The following is a 22,310-nucleotide window of genomic DNA, read 5'->3' as shown; positions in this document are numbered from 1 at the left end:
TTTACATTCAAGTGAACCAGATTTCCCATGGCACTGATGACCTCATCAATACCACAAACAACTGAGTCTAAAAGAGGATAATAACAAGAAATTCTTATCTCCTCTTCCCTTGTTTCATACAAATACTGCGAGCTGACTGATTCGTCAAGAGTCTTTGCAATTTTGCGCCCCTTCACTGGAGGAATTGAAATCTCCAGACTATAACAGACCTTAATAGCTTTGTTGAAGAGTTCCATGAATTGAGATGAATTTCTCATGGATTGCACAGCATTGCGAAGTGATCTGACACTAGATACAGCCGAAAGTAGATTTACATCTGGACTTTGGAGTAACTTGCTAACCTTCACGATCACTTGTAGGACTGGATGCAGCATTGTGAGACAAAAGACGAACTCAAACGACCTGACTTGTTGTTGTTTTAGTCCATTTTCTTTAGCTCTCACATCACCCTGATGACTGTTTTGAGTGATTTCTTCCAAAGCCAAAATAATTGCAGAGTAGTTCCTTTTCACTGCAGGAACAGCTTCAGAACGGCACGCCCATCTCGTTGTTGACAAGGACTTCAGTGTTCTTAAACGTAGACCAATTTCCTGGCATACACTTTCAAAAACTGCATGCCTTGACGAACTACCTTCAATGAAAGAGTAAAGGAATTGAATTGTTCCAAAAAAATCTGAAACTTAACTATTTTCGGGTCGTGAGTTACATTAGTCCACAAGTACAAGATTCAAACAATGAGCATAGCAGTAAACGTACGTTATTGAACTGTTCTTTTCTTTGCACTTCATTTGCAACCCAGATAGTGTCCCATACATTGTTGAGGCCCAATCGAAGCAAACTGAAAGAACGTTTTGCCAATCAACACCAAAACTCTGACACTACTAGTGCTAACATATTAAAAATTGTCTGTGCATCTACAGAAGATAACTTACGAAGACCCACTAAGTGCTCAACAGGTAACTGTTTAATGAAATCGAAAAACTATAGACATCTGTTCATGATGACCACAATCACTCATTTCATCAGCGATAATGCACACGTTTGTACGAAGTAATGACATTTTCAACTTTATTACAAGAACATTTTTCAAACTACGGATTAGATCATTCCGAATTTGTGAATTTTGGCCCGTTCACTAAGTGTTCTTTTAAAATGTGGTCATATTTCAAAATTAAATCAACTTCATCTAGAAATAACCCCCTGTCGTATGCTTCTTTATTCTCAGTATGACCTCTCAATGGGCACTCTACTTTTGTAAGACAAATAATTATGTTTATTAGCCTCTCCATGATTTGTCGATTTTGCAGTCTTGTTTGTTCTTGCTTTGAAAGAAAAGCCTTCTTACACTCATCTAATTGGACGTCAATTGGTTTATTTTTATTGTAGTTTGACCAGGAACTTAAGCTTTGCTGGTGTCCTTTAGATTTTTCATGACTTCGAAATCATTCGTTTGCTCTAGGCCAGTTTTTAAAACCTCGTGTAATGAATGCTTGATCAAGGTGCCCTGCCCTCTCACTGATGCATTGTTTGAAGCAAAAACTCTGCAGTAAAAACAAAATGCAGAGTCAACAGCTATACTATATTCCAACCAGTTGTAACTGTGAAACCAGCTAGATTGAAAAGCCCTTTCTTTCCCACCTATTCTACTTCTAGGGAAAACCACCAGGTTTGGTTGGTACGGTCCTAATTTCACCCTTACATCACATTCTGTTCTGTTATGTGGTATTGCATTCACAGGGTCACAAGGATCTACTGATATGTCAATAGACTTACCTGGTGTTTGTTCAGCATCAGGAGCATTGAAACAGGAGGAGTCAAGTACATGCCATAAGAGGTGGGATATCACTCCCAAGAGTAAACAAATAACAAGTTCACCGATACCACTACAACTTGCACTATCACAAGCACTACCACTTGAACTTTCAACTGTCTGGTTTCGATTGGGACCATCTGGTGTTTGTTCAGCGTCAGGGGCATCGAAACAGGAAGGTTTTGTTATTTCCAAGTTCACAGATACCACTACAACTGGCACTTATCCAATTCTGAATATCATATACGTTGCCAGATCTGGATATCTAAACTCATTCAATTCTTGATATCCATAGAACTACTAGATCTTGTCCAAAACTGATTATTCAATAACGGACATAAGTAGGATGTATTTCAAGTATTAGAAAATGAGTATGGATATTTTTTCATACTATACCGTGGAATTGAAACAATAGTTGTAATTGAGCATTAGCATTATTTACCTTTTCCCCGGCTGGTTCAAATCTGGAAACTTTTCTAACTGTGGAAGCGGCCCCAGCGCCCACCCAGCGTCGAATAACATGGGTACCTGGGGGAAACCCTGGGGGGGTAAAGGCGGTCAGGGGCGTGATGCTGATCACATCACCCCCACTCACGACCGAATCAAGAAAGTGTGGGGCGTTACCCCCACACCCCCTATACGCCTTCATGGCGTGGTGCTAAGCACAGGGGAACACTTTACCTTTTTTTTTTTTACCTTTTATTTTCTCCCATATTAGTGATTGAAAGTTTTTAATATCTTAGAATCAAAAAATTTTGAGTTAACCTAACTCAACATACAATACAATGGGGATTAAATCATGTCAATATTTACTTATAGCATCACAAATCTCCAAAGGATATCCATATGATATCCACAATGTCCAGATCAGATCCATGGATATTAATAATATCGTTATTTGTCCATGGAATCTCCAGTGGTGGATAACCATGGGATACATGGATGTCAACTTGTTATTCAAAAATTGGCAAATATTTAGATATCCACAGAGATATTCATTCATAGTGTCTAGTCATTCAGTTAATTTTGTGATGCGGTCTTAAAATAAGTTGAAAACATCACCCAAGGTGTTTTGCTGTATGGCCCATGTCTGACCCAGTGACACATGTGCACAAGTCCAGGTCCAAGTTCCATGCTACGTCTTTCTGTCCACGCCAGTTTGCAATGAGGAATTATGGTGCATACGCATGGTAGTGAAGAATAAGCTCAAATTCGGTGTAAACTCTGCATATCACAGATATGCATGTGAACATTTTTTTAATTTTTTTTGAATGTATACACGAGTGTGTTTGTGTGCATCAGTATGTGTTTTTGTCTGTGTGTGTGTGAGAGAGAGAGAGAGAAAGAAATAGAGCGACCACAAACAAAAATACCTTCGGCATCTTCCCCTCGATTTGTTCAGCTCGGGCCATAAGGAAGCATGCTCCACTCTCCCCCTTCCCGCCTCGCGGGAGGATGGTTCACAGGATTCGCGGGTCTGTGCAGGTTTTTTTTGCTGGTGGTTCCACTATAGAGAAGTGAATGTTATAAACATATGGGTACAAAACTGTTTAAATATAGTCCAGACTAAGTCCCCATAACTTAATAAAAAGTTTCTTACTAATGGAGAGCATTTTCTTGTACAAGTATACAACCAATTTTTTATAGTTTTACATCTAAAAATATCATCAAAAAGTAATAATATGATCCAGAAGATGGTAAAATCCAGTCAAGGAGACATCTATTTCATGTCTGAATAGTGACCTGCTAATATTTTAATATAATCCAAAAAAATTCCATGACCCATATAATGTTAGGAAAATGTCCAGAAAAGATTCCAATCCTGTCAATAAAATATAATTTTCCCATCAACAGAACATCCAGGAAACATCCTAACAACATCCAGAAAATGGTAAAAAAAGAAACCTAGTCCAAAAATGTTATTTTCACATCTAAATAATGTCATGTTAAAGGGAATAAAAAAATGTGGTAGATAATTAGAATACTTTCCAAAAGTATTCTAAAATACAAAAACTATTTGTACTTACGATTCGTGAGTATCTGGTTTTCCAATGAACGACGTTTCGAGAACAACTGTTCTTCAGGTTCTTAAGTTACATAGGTTATCCAAAATACACCATAGCCACGTCAATACTTTTCTCTCAAATTTCCAGAAACAAGGATATAGGTTGGGTTATTAATATAGGAGAAATTGGAATCCATACTAAAACCCTTTAAAACTTCCAAGGCCTTCATTGTTGTTAAAAACACGGTATAAAACCATCTCAGGCTAAAAAGAACCCTTCCTGGAATTTTGAGAGAAAAGTATTGACATGGCTATGGTGTATTTTGGATAGCATATGTAACGTAAGAACCTGAAGAAGGGAACAGTTGTTCTCGAAACGTCGTTCATTGGAAAACCAGATACTCACGAATCGTAAGTACAAATAGTTTTTGTACTTCAGAATACTTTTTGAATTGAAATCGGTGAGTAATTCGCACAACAACTAATTATGAATTAGAATACGTACGCGAGTACTAAAATCGAACATTTACAACTAAGTTTCACGGAAATCTTTTTAGTACTCATGTACATATTCTAAATAATGTCGCCGGACCCTGTGGCCGAGTGGTTAGCACATTGAGCTGTGACGCCAAGGGTCCCGGGTTCGAATCCCGCTCGGGCTTGGTTGTTTGTGAATGTCCATTCGTCAATTTCATCATTTCGTCACTCATCCCCATCTTCGCAAATTAGCAAAGAAGCAAAAAACGCGAAGTAAAATAAACTAAATCAATCAATTAATCTAAATAATGTCCAGATAAGATCCAAATGTAGTCTAAAAATGTATTTTTCTTGTCCACACAATATCCAAAAAATGTCTAAATCAAAGCATAATGTTCCTTGATGTCCAAAAGTGATCCAGAAACATCTACAATATTTCTGTATATTATGTATGCTGACAGACAGCCTATCTGTGCACCACAGATAGAGAAACAGTTGGTGGAGAGAGAATTATACTCTCGAACAATGAGAATGAATGAGCACACACAAAACACACAACCTTACATGACTAAGCAGTTGTGTGTGTGTGTGTGTGTTTATCTAGTCTTGAGAAAGTTCTGGAAAACCAGATGAAACGTCGCAAGAAAAATAAAATAAAAATCACTTAAAATAACTACGAGCATTTTACAACTCTACATCATGAATGGTGGAAGCAAATTCTTCAAATACATTGATGATGTGCAAGCTATCACTTTCCTGTGTGACAATTACATTTTCACTGCAAATTGGAGAAATGTTAATTTTTGCTCATTGCACAGTATTTTGCAAGGTATTGTTAAATATATCTTGCCTAAACTATTTGTAATTATGCCTCTCTCTGTTCAGACTTTACAGTAATTTCCTCCAGGTGGACCACTACTGAGTACAGCATTGCCATTTACAATCACCACTTCCAATTTTAACGTGCAGAATGATAAATATTCTCTACCATCATTCGTCATGTATGTCCATTTTGTTCTCTGTTAAAATGCTCTAATATAGTTTTCGACTTCATGTTATAAGCAAGAATGCAAAATTTTCACCATTGTGTTTCTCATCTAGTAAAGTTGGCTACTCTCTGCCGGTGTTCAAGAGCTATGCTGCCACATTATTGATTTCTGGACTTAGAAATATTTTAGGATGGTCATGTAAAATTTTGGAGAAGTGCACGTATTGGGGAATAACCTACAGGGTGGTGCATATTGTATCTACCAACGTCAAATGACAACGGAAAGACTGTGCTTGTAGTCACTTTGTATGGTTATGAAATAAAAATATTCACATAGGTATTTAATACAGTGTATAATATGGACATGATATCAGTGCACCTTGAAAATAACGTCCTCTAAATGTCCTCCTTCTGCTTGGATGCACCGTTCGAGTGATGCGAGAAGGCTTTCATGACGCGAATCTCAACATGTCCTGTGGAATAGCGCGTATTTCACGGCAACTGACGGTTCACACCATTACCCGTGGTTCTCCACTGCCTAACCCACCACCTCTGGAACAGGTGCATCGCAATCTTCACTGTTCCGCCACAGTGCTCAGTGCCTGTTTGGATGAAGGCTTCCACCTCAGCAATCTGCATCTGCACCAGTCAACACACCATGCTATACTAATTGCCCGACTCCTAACTCTCCACAAATGTGGCTATGCCATACATACCGTAAGCCCATAGTGTACGAGAACTCATTTGTGACGTTATGTTAGCCTTACTAACAACACAAACTCATTCATTCATTGTGACGTCATGTGACGAAGGCAAGGTCTGCCATTGGCTAGGCTTCTGTGCTGAGTGAGTGAGGAGTTTGGCATGGCAGAACCTTGCCCACTGGGAAAGGCCAAGGACATTCTGGACTCAGGAAGAAGTACATTGTATTTCCGTGTATTACCCTTTTTGGCCTGCATGTTCGGGTGTAATTTGCCAAATATATTATAACACCATTAAGCCTTGTTTGCATGATTATGAAAAACTAAATATGCTGACCAAGGCAGTAATTTATTTTATTAAAAACATAAACTAACGTAACGTTTCAACCTTCTAGCAAGGTCTTCTTCAGACTCTGTATCAAGTACAAAAGTAACCAGATACAACAAAAAGGGCATTATATATACACAAACTTTACTCCCTCCAGACTATTTAGAAAGTTGTTTGGAACTTTCTAGCAGATGACTTTCACTTTTCAACTTTACTTTCACCTAAAAGGCTAAACACAATTACTTCCATATAGAATGTGGTTGGACTTTTAATCTCACGCTCTTTTCCCTTCATTTTTCTTCCTTCTCCTCTCCTCTTTCTCTCTTGTCATTTCCACTCTTTCCAACATCTTCTTCCATTCTTTGTTTAACTTCAGTCCCCCATTCCAGTTCATTGTGTCTTCTTCACCTTTCTTCTTTATTTCCTTGGCTTCCTTCCATTTTCTCACTAGCATTCTCTTCTCCCTTCCTATCTGCTTAGCCTCACCCCACTCTATGTCATGTCCTGTTTCTCTCGTGTGTTTAAATATTGCATATCTCTCTCTGTTATCCCTATGTTGTTTCAACCTGTCTTTCAGCCTTTTTTTTCGTTTCTCCTATGTACACACTCTGACATTCTTTACATTTCACTTCGTAGATAATCCCTTCCTCTTCCTCTTCTCTGTTTTCCTTTTTCTTGTTAGCATTCCTCGCTATTCCTAAGATGCTTCTCCCTCCCTTCCTGTAAGTTTTAATTCCCACTTTCCTAAACACTTTGCATATCTTTTCTGTGGTCTTCCCCATACTCCTTATTCCAAACCTTCTCTCCTCTTTTTCTTTCTCTTCCAATTCTCCCCTTCCCGTTTTCTTACTTCTTCTGTTTATGTCCAGTCTATCCTGCTTCTCATAGCCATTCTTTTCCAGCTGTTTCCATAGGCTATTTATTTTGCCTTCTTTTTCACATTCTTTCATGCATATTTTCTTGATTCTGTCCTCCATATTCTTTATAAAATTTCTTTTTGTCACCTCACTTACATCACTTCTTTTGTGGCAGAATACCCCTGCTGCGCACTTCTTCTGATGCCAAGCGGTTTCAATTTCTTGTCCTCTTTTCTTTTTCATCAATATATCTAGATAGCTTAACTTGTCTTCTTCTTCTATTTCAAGTTCCAAGAATATCCCTCTTTCTTCATCTTGAATTTCTTTGGCAAAAATGTCAAGCTGCCTCTTCGTTCCCTTCCATATGCCAAAACAGTCGTCCACATATCTGCAAAACAAAATTATTTTGTCACCTCCCTTTTCTATCACTTTCTTTTCCCATTCATTCATAACCAATTCAGCCAATGCTGGGCTTAGGCTAGAACCTATATTCAGTCCTTCACTCATTAACATTATTTTATCTCCCATTATAGTGTAACCGTTATTCCAAATGGTTTCCAGCACCTTCACTACCCTTTCACTATCCCATTCTCCTATAATTTCTTGTCCCATTCTCTTTTTAATAATGTCCAAAACGTGTCCCCTCTTGATGCTCGGGAACATACTTTTCACGTGAAACCATTTGGAATAACGGTTACAGTATAATGGGAGATAAAATAATGTTAATGAGTGAAGGGCTAAATATAGGTTCCAGTCTAAGCCCAGCATTGGCTGAATTGGTTATGAATGAATGGGAAAAGAAAGTGATAGAAAAGGGAGGTGACAAAATAATTTTGTTTTGCAGATATGTGGACGACTGTTTTGGCATATGGAAGGGAACGAAGAGGCAGCTTGACATTTTTGCCAAAGAAATTCAAGATGAAGAAAGAGGGATATTCTTGGAACTTGAAATAGAAGAAGAAGACAAGTTAAGCTATCTAGATATATTGATGAAAAAGAAAAGAGGACAAGAAATTGAAACCGCTTGGCATCAGAAGAAGTGCGCAGCAGGGGTATTCTGCCACAAAAGAAGTGATGTAAGTGAGGTGACAAAAAGAAATTTTATAAAGAATATGGAGGACAGAATCAAGAAAATATGCATGAAAGAATGTGAAAAAGAAGGCAAAATAAATAGCCTATGGAAACAGCTGGAAAAGAATGGCTATGAGAAGCAGGATAGACTGGACATAAACAGAAGAAGTAAGAAAACGGGAAGGGGAGAATTGGAAGAGAAAGAAAAAGAGGAGAGAAGGTTTGGAATAAGGAGTATGGGGAAGACCACAGAAAAGATATGCAAAGTGTTTAGGAAAGTGGGAATTAAAACTTACAGGAAGGGAGGGAGAAGCATCTTAGGAATAGCGAGGAATGCTAACAAGAAAAAGGAAAACAGAGAAGAGGAAGAGGAAGGGATTATCTACGAAGTGAAATGTAAAGAATGTCAGAGTGTGTACATAGGAGAAACGAAAAAAAAGGCTGAAAGACAGGTTGAAACAACATAGGGATAACAGAGAGAGATATGCAATATTTAAACACACGAGAGAAACAGGACATGACATAGAGTGGGATGAGGCTAAGCAGATAGGAAGGGAGAAGAGAATGCTAGTGAGAAAATGGAAGGAAGCCAAGGAAATAAAGAAGAAAGGTGAAGAAGACACAATGAACTGGAATGGGGGACTGAAGTTAAACAAAGAATGGAAGAAGATGTTGGAAAGAGTGGAAATGACAAGAGAGAAAGAGGAGAGGAGAAGGAAGAAAAATGAAGGGAAAAGAGCGTGAGATTAAAAGTCCAACCACATTCTATATGGAAGTAATTGTGTTTAGCCTTTTAGGTGAAAGTAAAGTTGAAAAGTGAAAGTCATCTGCTAGAAAGTTCCAAACAACTTTCTAAATAGTCTGGAGGGAGTAAAGTTTGTGTATATATAATGCCCTTTTTGTTGTATCTGGTTACTTTTGTACTTGATACAGAGTCTGAAGAAGACCTTGCTAGAAGGTTGAAACGTTACGTTAGTTTATGTTTTCAATAAAATAAATTACTGCCTTGGTCAGCCAAATATATATTTATTTAGACCTTTGAGAAATTCTAAAGGAGAAATTTTGAGTTTTAAGGGTTTTGGGCAGGTGTGCAGTGGACTCAATATAGCCTATAAGACTTGTGGACGTATTGATGATTTAATGAAACTGACTGTCATAATTGAATGGGGAAAATATATTTAGCTATTATTGTTGTGTTAACAACAATGTGTTCTTAGGTATTTAAATTGGTTATATTAGCCCTTTTGGCCCTCCTTCCTTTTATCCTATATATATAAAAATCAAAGAAGGTAAAAGGAAACACTCACCGGACAGTCCAGTTCCGTCTTTTTCTCCTCACACCGATGATGCTACGAAGTTAGCGAAAATTTTGAATTTTTCTACTGTCTGGTGAGTGTTTCCTTTTACCTTCTTTGATTTTGACCTAGCCCTTTTGGCCCTCCTTGCTTTTATATATATTTATACTTAATATCCTGATTTCTTAATAAATATTGAGTTTGACTGAAGTTTTTTATATTGAATAGTATAATTGTCTACTGAAAGATATAAAAAGAAAATTACCTTCCACTATGCAGATAAGATAATTCTCGTCTTACTTCTTAATTTAATCATTAAGGGGAAATAAGAGACGTAGACGATTATAATATGCACATGCATTCTGGCAGGGTTGCCAACTCAAATTGGTTGACACAATATGCACCACCCTGTACATGAGACAAGTGAGGATCAATTAAGATCGCTACATGGTGGTCAACTCCACTTCAATGTAGTCCAGTGTTAGTGTTAAAAAAGATGGCAAATGCAAACCAGCCCTAAATTGTTGCCCCGTTGGAACTAAGTAGAAATACCGTATTCTCGCGTCTATAAGCCGCACTTTTTTCCCCGAAAAGTGGACCAAAAAATGGGGTGCGGCTTATACACGCGAATGATAAGAAAAGCATGTGCGGCTTATACACGCGAATGAAAGAAAGTGCAGCTACTGCTAGGATACTAAAATACGTACGTTGATTTGTTATCTTTATCACATAACGGATTCATTAACAGCAAATCCAACAACAATGCATCTGTAGCAGGCTTTGCAACAATATGATATCTTATCTTTAAATATTTTTTTGCAACAATATGATAATATCTTATCTTTGAACACAAATCATCCTTACTGTCGTATTGATCTGGAAACCATTCAGTAAAGTGAAGTTGTTAAAGAAGGTTGTGGGCCTGAGGTCAAGCTTGGTACTATCAAAGAGAGGATGTCTGGCACAAGAATCAGCTACGATGCTCATTTTAAACTTCAAGCGATACGATATGCTGAAGGAAAAGGCAACAGATCTGCAGCGCGATATTACGATGTGGAGTCTAACATTCGTCGATGGAGAAATCAGAAGGAACAACTTGCTGCAACAAGTGGCAAGAGAAAGACATTTCGTGGAAAAGGAGCCAAATTTCCACAGGTAGAAGAAGAAGTTTTGGCCTTTGTAAATGAGAGAAGAAGTGCTGGCTATGCTGTAACCGTAGACATGATACGTTTTCAAGCTCGTGAAGTAGCTTCAAAGTTAGACATCAGTCTTCAAGCTTTCCGAGCTAGTGCGGGATGGTGTTCACGTTTTATGCGTAGGAAAAGTTTATCGCTTCGCCGTAGGACAACAATTGCGCAACATTTCCCTGCAGACTTTGATCAGAAAATTGTTAAATTTCACAAATACGTGATTCGAATGCGAAAGTCCAATGATTATAGCTTGTCTCAGATCGGCAACGTGGACGAAACACCTATTTACTGGGACATGCCTATGCCCAGCACAGTTGCACCGAGAGGCTCGCACACCGTATCGATCAAGACCACGGGTGGAGAGAAACAACGATGCACCGTAATGTTGGGTGTTCTTGCAGATGGAAGGAAACTGCCACCGTATGTTGTGCTGAAGCGTAAGAATGTGCCAAAGGAGACATTTCCGCCGGGTATTATCATACGTGCCCAGCAGAAAGGATGGATGGAAGAAGAACTGGAATTGGACTGGATAGACAAAGTGTGGAATAGAAGGTCTGGTGCATTGCTGAAGCAAAAGAGTTTGCTGGTGTGGGACAGCTTTCGTGGTCACCTAACAGACAGAATACAGACAAAATTGCAACTGTTGAAAACGGATGTAGCTGTGATTCCTGGGGGTCTAACGTCTGTACTGCAGCCCCTAGACGTTTGTGTAATTCGCTCGTTTAAAGCTGCGTTCCGGCATCTGTATAATGACTGGATTAGTGCAGGAAACCACGAGCTTACAGCAACAGGAAAGATCAAACGTCCGACTGTCAAGCAAGTGTGTAAATGGATTCTGGCAGCATGGGAGTGTAAAGTCTGAGACAGTTGTGAAGGGTTTTCTGAAGTGGGGCATATCCAATGCCCTAGATGGTACCCAGGATGAAATGTTGTGGGATGATGATGTTAGTGATGAAGATGACAATACCTCTTGTGCAGAAAATATTTCAACGAGTAGCAGCAACGACAGTGAATAAGGGCTTTGAGGACTCAAACTGAATGATACGGTATTAATATGTAGATCATTGCGCTAAAATAAAGGTTAAAATACTTACTTGAAATTGGCTACCTATGCAAAAAAAAAAAAAAAGTCACTCGTGTGGCTTATACACGAGAAATTTTATTTTCCTGAAATCTAAGGCCAAAAAAGGGGGTGCAGCTTATACACGCGTGCGGCTAATAGACGCGAGAATACGGTATGTTGCAAACTTATGAACAAATAATGAAATTGCATGCGAATACTAGGTGCCCAAATATGAAGCAGTAAACACCATGGAATGTACAAAAATCACGGTAGCCACTTACACAAAAGAGATAAGCTTACAATCCACTTTTGGGGCTTTTAGTTTTAAACGTTATCCTAAAATGTGTCTTGCTATAGGAATGCCCGTTTCTATCAGTGATGATGTATGCATCAAAGAAAATACCGATGACACACGAAGTGATTTATTCACATGGATGCATATTGAATCGAGAAAACTTTATTTTCCTTTTCAAATCAATTTTATTATATGCCAGAACATTACACATATGCACATCACCAGAACAAAGGTGCCTGGAATTGTGTTCACTACATTTTCTACAATGTGAAGTAGAAAACAATGTCTTAGTTGATGAATATATGTAAAGTAACTGGACAGTGTGTCTACCGTTTCATAAAAACAAAATTCAATGACTTTTCCAGGATTTCTATATAAACCACCAAACTTTTTCAGGCAAAGTTATTAGGGCAGTTCTTGTATTTAAATGTGTGTAAGAAACTGCAATCCCACATAACCAAGTTATTAGAATATTCACTTCACACGTTAAAAATAATAAGAAGGGAAACTGAGTGTTTGATAGGAGTAGATGGAGTGAGCTTCTATGTAATGCTTGTCACATATTAATAAAAATTATTTTTTTTACATAAAAATCATACCAATTATAGCATAAATACATACATGAATAGTAAAATTTAGTAATATATGTATTAATCCCAATATAACCAAACAACCCAAAAATTGCAAAAGAAAGTGGTAAATCCCAATAACCTCTTACTGTAGTTGACTGCTATCAGTTCATAACAGACCACTTTTCCTATATTATTATTATTATTATTATTATTATTATTATTATTATTATTAAGTTGGTGTTTTAAGTCCACTTTATGCACAGTAAGGCTAATTGGGACTGGACCTACAGTTTAGTCAGATCCGAACCACTATGTGACTCCACCGGTAATCAAACCTGGTACACCTTGATTACAAGGTGACACTGTTACCACTGCGCCATCAGGGAGGACCCCCCTTTTCCTACAGTATTTACTATAAAATTTCTACTGTAACTACCGGTAATGCTCAGTATATCAAACTAAGATAATTTGTCCACAACCAATTGAAAATTTCTTAGTTGTCCTATTTTTCTTTGTTTTAAAACCCTAATTTTAGAGCAGTAATACAAAAAATGTTGATTTTTCCAAAGACAGGTTGGCCACTCTAGGACCCTGATAAAATTCAAGTATAATTCCCAGTTTTCAAGGTGAACTTTTTAAAAATTCAAGGGTACAAGCAGATGTTTTCTCTATTGAACCTTACGTATTACCACCCACACACTCACATAAATATATTAAAAATATAATGGATCCGTGAGATTCCAATCCTATCCAAAAATTCTAATTCAATTCAATTAAATAGTATTTATATATTTAAAATATTTAATTTAAAATGTGTTGTTTAAAGTTGGCATTTCACATATTCAGACTCAAAATACACCTACAAACATAAGTCACAAATGTTACGGTATATACTAATCTTTAAAAAATTCTTAATTGCATAAGCATTAAAAACTAAAATTTACCTAATCAAGTGATATCTTGCAATAATCCACTCGCTGTCAGATAGATTGTTCTGCAAAGGACACTAAGAAAGTAAATGGACTGAGTTCTGTTTTATTTTCCATGCAGCTTTCTTTACCTTAATCAATAAAAATAAAAGCTCAACTACGAAAAACTTGCATTATTAAAAATTGTAATTTTTCACATCGACAGAGAAAAATTCAAGCAGAATTCACACAGAATTCCTGGAATTCCCAGTGAGTAGCCATCCTGCAGGAAGATGGTCAATTTCTGAAATTTCCATGACTTTTCCAGAAAAAGTAAATTCCCTGACTTTTCCAGAATTTCCAAGTTTTCCAGACTGATAGACACCTTGATGGACTTATAAAAAAATGTTATCAATATTGGAAAGGTAAAAGTAGCACATATAAGTAGATTTGTGAAAAAAGAGTATCAAGTTTCATACAAAACAAATCAATTTTCAATTTAAAAATGTTGTTATTTCAAAATTCACTTATATACAATATCCAACAACAAAGCAGAAGTTCTGCATGCTACTTTCAGTCTCAATGAACAAAGATATGTATGGAAAATTTGTTTTATTGAGCACCATATTGTTCATAATATATTACAATAAAGCACAATCCCAAGCTATCACTATACATGCATTTCTTACTCCTACCATTTTACAGTCTACATCTTCACAACCTCTAACTTTAGCAAGAAGAAAAGATTTTTAACTTGATGTTAAAAAACGCACAACATACACATTAAAGAAAGGATAAGTACATATAAAAGTTGCAATGGTTTTCACCTTATCTACAGGAAAGTTCTGTTAATTCATTTGCATACATAGGCACCTCTTTTTTTTCTGTACTGCTATTTATAATCGTAGTTGTACTAAGAATTGCAGTGATATGGCAGAGAAGTAAGAAACACCAAGTTGATTTAGAAGATCCTATACTCAAAGATACGTCACAGGAAGACCTTGTATTTTTTGTGAATAGAGTCCTTCCCTCTGCTCTCTTTCAGATCACGCAACCTCCTCCATGCTACTGAACAGCATTCTGCATGCATTTCATAAACCATTCTCGTCGCTATAAAAATAATCTAAAAAACTCATAAACCACAGCTGGTTACTCACATCAGAGATTTTTGTTATGGAGTCAGTTTCATATTGACAGATCCTATTATGCCTTGCATAATGTAACTCAAGAACAGAGTGCGCAAAAATTATACTTAAAACACACAACTCACTGAAATATATAAATTGAAGGTGCTAATCCACAACAAACTTACAAAATAATATCTATATAGTCTTGCAAAAACCATTGTTTGTGCATGATACATATACATATATTGCAAAGGAATTTGAGATTTAAAACTCACATTCAAATTCTACTACACTTTCTCATATCCTACACATACCATTTGTTGCAGAAATCGGAATTCATATATATACATATAAATGGTTTCATGTGGTTCATTGCAACTCATTTCTTTCATTTAAAAACATATACATACAGTTCATCACCCACATTCATTTGAGAGGAAAAAGTGGTCATTTAGGTACGAAACTCAAAACTCATGCCCCATCCCCCTCTCCAAGCCACTCTCTAAATACTTTCTCCAATTACTCAATGGTACACTTCTTTATTATTCTTCAAACATAAAAATTATTTCATCACATTTCCAAAACTGGAATTTTAAAATTTTCAATGTGTATTTTTGTAGTTTGATAAAAATGTATTTTATAGTCAAGGGGATGCCTAGTTAAAGATAAATAGAATATTAGTCAGACCACATTTTACATACTAGAGAAGAATGATAAAAAGGTAGTCTAAATAACATATAGGAAGCTTGCCTGATAATATCTACATACAATAATAATGCATTTAAATTCATTGCATCTGTCCATTTTTTTCTTCTGTTGCAAAACCTGTTGCCTGCATTTCTATGGAAATATCTTCACTGTAAAGATGTCTATACTTAATTGTCTACATTGTATATTGCACGTTGATTAGAAATGTCGTAGTTATTTACAAAATAAAGATGTAAATTTATTCCTAGTTTTATAACTGAAAGAAAATCACAGAGAAGTTGTGACAAGCCAAGATATACATAAGAAACACAATATTAACACTATTTTTCATTGTTATTATTTAATGCATGAAAACAACGAATGAAGAAAATGCATAGCCTAAGTAGGAATTGTAGCTTTCCTGGCGATGTGATTCCTGGCTGGTAACCACAGAACACTTGTTTGAATGCATAGCCTAAAATCACATTTCGTCTTTTGCATCCCACCCACATTCACAGGAGAATTGCATAAACAAATATCAGTAATTGTCACTCATCAGATCTCCTGTATTTTAAGAATATTATTCTGTCAAGAAATTTATAAATACAGATTTTGTAGTTCTATTAATTTCAGTGACTTGTTGCACTGTTGCTTGGCATATTTCTACTTGGAGAACACCAAGCAACAGTGCAACAAGTCCTAACGAGGATGGTGGCGGTAGCCACTGAAATTAATAGAGCTACGGGAAAAAACAGTTTTGCGGAAAAAGTTAGTATTAGTTTCTCTGTATTTATCTACTACTGCATCTCTCATTTCCCAAATATGAAGAAATTTATGATTGAAAATAATAAGTTTTCTCTTCATGCAGCAAGTGCAACATACTTTTAAAAGAAAGCTTCTTCCTTTCATACAATATATGAAACATTTTCAGTACAAAGAAACCCAACAAATACATATAAAAATGTATTATCCTGGGTCGTGTCAATTCCCCTCCCCCCCCCCCCTACATACACACATAGATAGATATATACATACATACATACATACATATATGCATATATGCAGTGCATTCTCAACCTGAAAGTGCACATTGCCTAGAGGATCAATTCTGAAATTACAAAATACAGCGTTATCATCTCGGCAGGTGCTTAAATTTCTTCAATTTAAAAACTACAGCACAATCATAATAACACTAAAATATCTCCTAGTTTGCAGTCTTGTCTACATTATAATGCAAGCAAGCAAAGGTCGCAAGTGGTGTCTTCTGGTGGAGGCACTTTACTTTTATAATGCAAAGGGTGAACTCTTAGGATCCCAACAAACAATATTTCAAAAGTAGCATTACTGATAAAAATAAGCGATATATCATCACGGTAATTTGGTGGCCACAATATACAGGGTGTCTCATAAGTAATACCGCAAACTTGACACAAGTTAAAGTACACGATTATAGAAGCAAAAAAGTCTCAGTAAACATGGGTCTGCAAACGAGCCGTTTTAAGATAATTGCGAATGTGTGATTACAAGCCGCCACTGACTTCATTGTTTGTAAAATGTTAATAATACATAGGGGCATGCATATTTCGTTTTTGACGAAAAAACGAAATGTGAAAAAACACATTGTAGTGTTAATTTTTCATGTTTTTGAAAGGTGTGAGATGCATTTTGTGACCATGTTTTGTCACGAAATAATGCGAAATGAACTGCAAAAAGCGAAATTAACTCTTAAACACGAAATTTACCATTTATATACCGACGCGACACTTTCTGAAGTCTGAAGTATCCTGTGAGTTATGCAATTCATGGAAAATTGATTAATTCTGCTGTAAATATTTGAGAAGCAAAAATAAACCCCTTTACACAGGAATAAACTTAATACTCTGGTAACTTCATAAATGTGCTATTAGAAGGGATAAGTTTATTTTGTGTAATAAGTGCAGTTTTTAAATCAAACTTAGGATTATATTCACAATTTTAAAACCAAAATGTCATTTTATATAGCACTTTTCATGTGATTATTCACCGCTATAACACCGAAATTTCATTTTATTTACCGCTTTCGAACCCGAAATAGACTGTTTTTGTACCGAAATTTTGCTTTTTTAATTACCAAAAATATGTGCCTCTAATAATACAGTAAGACAAGTTACTCCCACAGTACGATTCGACTGTGTACTGATTGTATCCATCCTGCTTGATTACAATGCCACCTCGGAAATCTTGTTTTGTAAACAAAGAGTAAACCTCGGACAGCGCAAGAAGTAAAGCACTCTGTGTTTACAAAATGCAAACAATGACGGCTTCTACCTACACATTCGCTCACATTATTAGCATTTTACCAACTAGGACGACGTTTACACACAATGAAGTCAGTGGTGGCTTGTAATCACACATTCGCAATTATCTCGAAAATGGCTCGTTTGCAGACCCATATTTACTGAGACTTTTTGGCTTCTATGATCGTCTACTTTCACCCGTGTCAGTTTGTGCTATTACTTTTGAGACACCCTGTACATCATGTCTGCAATATATCATCACAATATTTAAGCAATATATATCATGTTGGTGATATATTATCACAATATTTTGGCAATATATATTGTGGAGACGATATATCGCCGATATCACGATATGGACAAAATATCATATTGTATCGTCTGACGATATTTTCTTGACAATATATCACGATATCAAATTTCCGATATTGTAGCAAGTTGGAAATTTAGCCCTTTCCTGTAGACACTTTTGTGAATCTTTCTGTGCATGTACAAGGCTTTTAAAAAGTTGTCTCATGTGGTGCACTTGAGATAGGAGATAGGAATACATGTTTTTCTTATTGTATAGGAAAATTGCCGATGTATGTTTTCCATGCATTAAAAATGATTTATAGGTTTGCCGTTTATCACTACAGATATCTACAGGATAATTTGATTTTGTTCCCAAACTCACAACAGCATTTCAGTAGTGGTTGTCACTTGTTTTCAATTCCAGGCCACTAATGCAGCCACACAGAAAAAAAAATTACTTGGGGTTAGGTCTGGAGAATGAGATTGTCCGGAAAGTAGTTTGTGATCAACATCAATCTACTTTTGCGACAGGTGAAAGTTCACTGTTTTTTTCCTATCCACAGGCCAGTTTCTCCTGAAACTGTGTGTGTACCACACAGATAGAATTGTTGGAAGGCAGATCCTTCTTGAATTTGCTACAGAGGTGTTGCTGGACAATGGTAACTGACAAATTTGGAAAAAAAATTGAGCACACAACACAGATTCTCACTGTTGTGAGCTACCAGCTTGCAAAGCCTGCTTCCTGGTGGCCAAAGTCATTACCGTGGGAAACTCTAGTTCCTCCTCAATCGCTGCAGTTAAAATTTGAATAACCCTGTATGTTGTATTTTATCAAGCAACTTATAATGCATGGATAGATTTTTGGCCAGGGAAATGGAGGGGGGGATGTTATGGCCCAATAACATAATTTGCACCATGAAAACTGATGCAGACAGTTGTGCAATGTTTCTTAGTCATACTTACTGTTGTTATACTGTTTGCTGATAAGTTTGCACACACATTTTACACTCACTATGCCATGACTCATCATGCTACAAAGTAGATTTACTGCTCCTTGGAAGGGAGGTGGTGTTTTTAAGGCACTGCTTGATGCAAATGGATTGTAGCCTCCTCTACTTTGCTTGTTGGTGGAGCTGCTGCTCTGCATAGTACCGTGAGCATATTGGAGATCTCAAAATTGAGGCCAAAAGGGAAGAAATTTCAACAAAGCCACTGCATATGCTCAGATTCCAGTAACATTGGGCCTCACTTCCTCCGAGACATCAGACTTCCTCCACCAGCAGATGCCACATAAGGGACTGATAATTGTCAACTAGGAAAGTAGTAGTTACCCAATGACTGAGAACAAGCATGCTGTTACCTACTCTGAAAAGGCTGCATCCTGTCATGCTTCAATTTGGGCCCAAGCGAAGATTGGTAACCTTGTTCTGTGTGCAACCTCCAAAACACATAACAAGGTTTGAGATCTATTTGCTTCTTTCGTTGCACTTTCACGAGAACATTTCTGCCTACCACAATTACTGTCTATTTTTAATATTTAACTGCCAACTGGTTGATTTATTCATAACAACAAAACGTTTTTTATGTGCAGAATTTTGGTAAATGTCTCCAGCTCTAATGAGCACAAAAGAGCAGCAGTGGTCTAGTTGGTAGGGCATCTGACTGTCACGCGGAAGACCCAGGTTCGGTTCCTGGGGAGGGTGATCCAAGGTCGGAATTTTTCCAGCCTCGTCCCCACACAAAGCAGCTCACCCAGCCTCAAATCAACGGGTACCTGGGAGGCAAGCGGAGGAGGGGAAAGGTGGCCAGAGCATGGTGCTGATCACATCACCTCCAAAATGGCAGTGATCGAGAATGTTTGAAGCCCTACCCCCCATGCCTTCATGACATGGTGCTATGCATGGGGCACTTTACTTTACTTTTCACCATAATGAGCACACGCCCAAACATCACGTCCATGAATATCATTCTGAGTGTTCGTGTTTATTGATTTACATGTTTCTTTTTAATTACTTCTGCTAGTTTGCCAATATAGTATTTTCCTTCATAACAGGTTACATTACAGCCACACTTTTGAGAATTTTGAAACATACTAAATGATAAAAATTTATATTACAATGATGTTATACATGGAGGTCAGCGAGAAAGTGATACCAGTCGGAATGCAAAATTGTTGACAATTTGTACTATTTTCATTTTTTCCTGCCATTAGAATCATGAAAAAATACCCCCACCACCATATGGCATTAGAGGCCACTCTGTACCCTCTATTGCCTATGGTCACTAAAGGTATAAATCCCAAGGAGATGTACAAGTTAATGACACTTATCTGTGCAAATGGGTTTATTGTGATGGATGATGGGCGATGGGAAGAAATGGACAAGGAAGTGGGAGAAAGTATTCATGACCTTCATAAATAATTGCATTCACCTTCATTTACTGGAAAAACTCATCAGGATAGCCAGTTGCAGAATTTGAACCTGTGATTGTCCAAATGCAAGTCCATACTGTCTCATGTAACTCAATCATATTTTTTGTGTCTGTTTTGCTGCTTCTGTAGTTGCATTGCATGCAAGAAATTTCAACACCTCTCTTGATAAGAACACTAAACATTGAATTGTGCTGCAAATTTTAGAATGCAAGAGTTCCCTGCTACATTATTATAATTAAATACTGTAGTTGTTGCACAACTTTACAAACACCCTGTACTGTTATAATTCAAGAAGCCCTTCAAAGTTTCTAAGAATTTGCATAAATTAAAAGAGTTGTACATTCATAAGTTTGCTGATCGTTAACAGGACAGATGTAGAATATTTTTATTCCTATCATGCACGTACGAGGGGGGGACCCAAAAGAAACTGGAATCATTCTCTGGTTAACCAGGTGTTTTACCTACAAGTTCTGAAATGTTTGCGTTACGTGGCGAGATGAAAACACCCCGAGTTGTGGCAAAGTGGGGTGTGGTGGCTTCACCACAACGTGCCAGGCCACAAAGCCTCGAGTGTGAAACAATTTTTTACCAAAAACAGAATTACCCAGCTTATCCACCTGCCATATTCACCCGATTTTGCTCCTTGTGACTTCTTTTTATTCCTCCGAAATGAAAAAAGTCCTCCAAGGAAAATGTTTTGCGGACATGGAAGAGGTGAAGAGAAAAACGACGGAGGTGTTAAAAGCCACCACTTTGCAAGAGTTTCAAAATTGCTTTGAAAAGTGGAAATCATTGTTAAGACCAGTGCAATTAAGTACTTTGAAGGAGATTAAATTTGTAACACCTAAAAAATAAACACACAATTTTTTATTACAAAATTCTGGTTTCTTTTGGGTCCCCCACATCTGGGCATCAAACATTTTTGTTTTTGGTTTTATCTTTTCATATGGACTTCATTAAAGCACCAAGAGCTACACAATAATATGCACATGACAGTTTTTTAGCTTCATCTTCTGCAAACATAATAAACTTGCTTCCATATTATTACCATGAACTGTGACAGTAGATGCAATTGACAATAATTTTAATTAGTTAAGTAGTAATATTCAACAAATAAAATAAAGGTTCAATAAATATAGCAACAAAAATTGATTGTTACAAGGGCTATAAAATCAATAATACATGCATAATTAGACCCCAAAAATGTCCCCTTCATGTTAGCACATAACACTGGAATAGTGAATCAAAATTGTGAAGTACTTAAGTTTGCAACATTGTTGAAGTTTCCTCAAACCCCTCCTCTTGTGAATTCGTACCTCAGTAACATACATGTTCCATACAAAATGCACAAAAATCTACAATTGTGGCTACTTCGATGTTATTCTACGTACCTGAATATAAAAAAACTAACTAAATGCACATTATTAATAAAATTCATTTTGCCTTTTTATTTTCAGCACCGCTTGAGAGATAACTCGTACGTTACCTTGGCAAGCTGAAATAAAACTGCATGATTTCTCAATCCATTTTATGTAACAAACTGTTCGCACTGTCAGAAACGACTAGATTACTGCATTTTATACAGACCACAATAAGATTGAAACTAATAGTTTTCTATTATTTCTGGTATAATCCAACTTGAAATTAAGATAACAGCAGCACAACGTGCCATAAGAAGAGAATGTTTTCATGAGGTTACAAATCACCTGCACTGGCTGTCTTCTGGGTGCACTTGTTTCTTCTATTATTACGTACAAAAACTTCAACAGAAATCACTGAAGTTCATTACACAGAAGATTCCTCCAGTTATTACAGAGTCACTCTAACCTGTAAATACAAAAAAATTACTAGGGCTGAGCCAATACCGATGCCTATGTATCAGAAAGTATCGGTTGGAATTCATCTACCGGTACCAGCCGATACTTTCATGCAAAAGTG

General features: G+C 36.8%; 1 protein-coding gene across 1 annotated transcript in view; it reads right to left on the bottom strand.

Moving 5' to 3' along the window:
* Window positions 1-13,958: 13,958 nt before the first annotated feature.
* The window catches only part of LOC146004325 (ubiquitin domain-containing protein 2), an 80,156-nt gene continuing 71,804 nt past the window's right edge, over window positions 13,959-22,310 (bottom strand). Inside the window, exon 6 of the mRNA XM_083143083.1 lies at window positions 13,959-22,199. The gene's annotated coding sequence lies outside the window, so the exon portion shown is untranslated. The remainder of the gene's footprint in view (window positions 22,200-22,310) is intronic.

Source organism: Lepisma saccharinum, chromosome 21, assembly GCF_977018435.1.
Source record: "Lepisma saccharinum chromosome 21, izLepSacc3.1, whole genome shotgun sequence".
In the NCBI taxonomy this organism is placed as follows: Eukaryota; Metazoa; Arthropoda; class Insecta; order Zygentoma; family Lepismatidae; genus Lepisma; species Lepisma saccharinum.
Note: the sequence above shows the minus strand (reverse complement) of the source record. Positions and strands in the feature narration are given on the sequence as shown.